Source organism: Oncorhynchus keta, unplaced genomic scaffold (genome assembly GCF_023373465.1).
Source record: "Oncorhynchus keta strain PuntledgeMale-10-30-2019 unplaced genomic scaffold, Oket_V2 Un_scaffold_29317_pilon_pilon, whole genome shotgun sequence".
NCBI lineage: Eukaryota > Metazoa > Chordata > Actinopteri > Salmoniformes > Salmonidae > Oncorhynchus > Oncorhynchus keta.
Window position 1 is genome coordinate 46,693 of NW_026290904.1, and position 2,890 is coordinate 49,582.

The following is a 2,890-nucleotide window of genomic DNA, read 5'->3' on the forward strand; positions in this document are numbered from 1 at the left end:
TCTCAGTCTCTCCTCCTCTCAGTCTCTCCTCCTCCTCAGTCTCTCCTCCTCCTCAGTCTCTCCTCCTCCTCAGTCTCTCCTCCTCCTCAGTCTCGCCCCCTCCTCCTCAGTCTCTCCTCCCCCTCCTCTCAGCCTCTCCCCCTCCTCTCAGTGACTTACTACCAGAGATCAAACCACCAGTATCTCTACCACGTGCCGCTACTTGGATGGGTTAAAAAGGAGAAAAGGAGAGAGAACCAGACTGAGGAGTGTTCAGGTCCCTGCCAATCAAAACCATCTGGATTCCATTGCAGCCAAGGACAGCGTAGTTCAGTGTGTGTATGTTGGAGCCATGCTGAGTGAAACAGGTCAATATTGTACATGTGGAAATGACAGAGAACCATACGAGGGGTCAGGCCTCTAACTGTTCTGACACCATTGGGGTGTTAACTGCAAGCTAGGCTGGTCTCGTTGTCTAGCTACCTCATCATTGTGTTATGGTTTCAGAACATCACTCTGGACAGTGCAAAGCAGAACATCAAACTACATGTTTGTCCAGGTGGACAGTGCTGATTGTGATTTCTGAGTGTGACTATGAATATGAAGTCCTCTCACATTGTACAGTACAGTAACAGTACTATTAGCCTAGCTGTAAACTACACCACGTATACTGTACAACACTATTAGCCTAGCTGTAAACTACACCACGCACAGTACAGTAACAGTACTATTAGCCTAGCTGTAAACTACACCACGTATACTGTACAACACTATTAGCCTAGCTGTAAACTACACCACGCACAGTACAGTAACAGTACTATTAGCCTAGCTGTAAACTACACCACGTATACTGTACAACACTATTAGCCTAGCTGTAAACTACACCACGCACAGTACAGTAACAGTACTATTAGCCTAGCTGTAAACTACACCACGTATACTGTACAACACTATTAGCCTAGCTGTAAACTACACCACGCACAGTACAGTAACAGTACTATTAGCCTAGCTGTAAACTACACCACGTACAGTACAGTAACAGTATTATTAGCCTAGCTGTAAACTACACCACGTACAGTACAACACTATTAGCCTAGCTGTAAACTACACCACGTACAGTAACAGTACTGATGTAAACTACACCACGTACAGTACAGTAACAGTATTGCTGTAAACTACACCATGTACAGTAACAGTACTTTTGTAAACTACACCACGTACAGCAAAGTATAGTAACAGTACTGCTGTAAACTATACCACGTACAGTACAGTAACAGTACTATTAGCCTAGCTGTAAACTACACCATGTACAGTACAGTAACAGTACTATTAGCCTAGCTGTAAACTACACCACGTACAGTACAACACTATTAGCCTAGCTGTAAACTACACCACGTACAGTACAGTAACAGTACTATTAGCCTCGCTGTAAACTACACTACGTACAGTACAGTAATAGTACTATTAGCCTAGCTGTAAACTACACCACGTACAGTACAACACTATTAGCCTAGCTGTAAACTACACCACGTACAGTACAGTAACAGTACTATTAGCCTCGCTGTAAACTACACCACGTACAGTAACAGTACTTTTGTAAACTACACCACGTACAGCAAAGTATAGTAACAGCACTGCTGTAAACTATACCACGTACAGTACAGTAACAGTACTGCTGTAAACTACACCAGGTACAGTAACAGTACTTTTGTAAACTACACCACATATAGTACAGTAACAGTACTGCTGTAAACTACACCACGTACAGTACAGTAACAGTACTGCTGTAAACTACACCAGGTACAATAACAGTACTTTTGTAAACTACACCACGTATAGTACAGTAACAGCACTGCTGTAAACTACACCACGTATAGTACAGTAACAGCACTGCTGTAAACTACACCACGTACAGTAACAGTACTGATGTAAACTACACCACGTACAGTAACAGTACTGATGTAAACTACACCACGTACAGTAACAGTACTGATGTAAACTACACCACGTACAGTAACAGTACTGATGTAAACTACACCACGTACAGTACAGTAACAGTATTGCTGTAAACTACACCATGTACAGTACAGTAACAGTACTGCTGTAAATTACACCAGGTACAGTAACAGTACTTTTGTAAACTACACCACGTACAGCAAAGTATACTAACAGTACTGCTGTAAACTATACCACGTACAGTACAGTAACAGTACTGCTGTAAACTACACCACGTACAGTAACAGTACTGCTGTAAACTACACCACGTACAGTAACAGTACCGATGTAAACTACACCACGTACAGTAACAGTATTGCTGTAAACTACACCACGTACAGTACAGTAACAGTATTGCTGTAAACTACACCATGTACAGTACAGTAACAGTCTGCTGTAAACTACACCACGTACAGTACAGTAACAGTATTGCTGTAAACTACACCATGTACAGTACAGTAACAGTCTGCTGTAAACTACACCACATACAGTACAGTAACTGTACTGCTGTAAACCACACCACGTACAGTAACAGTACTGATGTAAACTACACCACGTACAGTAACAGTAATGATGTAAACTACACCACGTACAGTACAGTAACAGTATTGCTGTAAACTACACCACGTACAGTAACAGTACTGATGTAAACTACACCACGTACAGTACAGTAACAGTATTGCTGTAAACTACACCACGTACAGTACAGTAACAGTATTGCTGTAATCTACACCACGTACAGTACTGCTGTGAACTACACCACATACAGTCCAGTATTGCTGTAAACTACACCACATACAGTCCAGTATTGCTGTAAACTACACCACATACAGTATAGTAACAATACTTCTATAAACTACACCACATACAGTATTGCTGTGAACTACACCACATACAGTACAGTATTGCTGTAAAC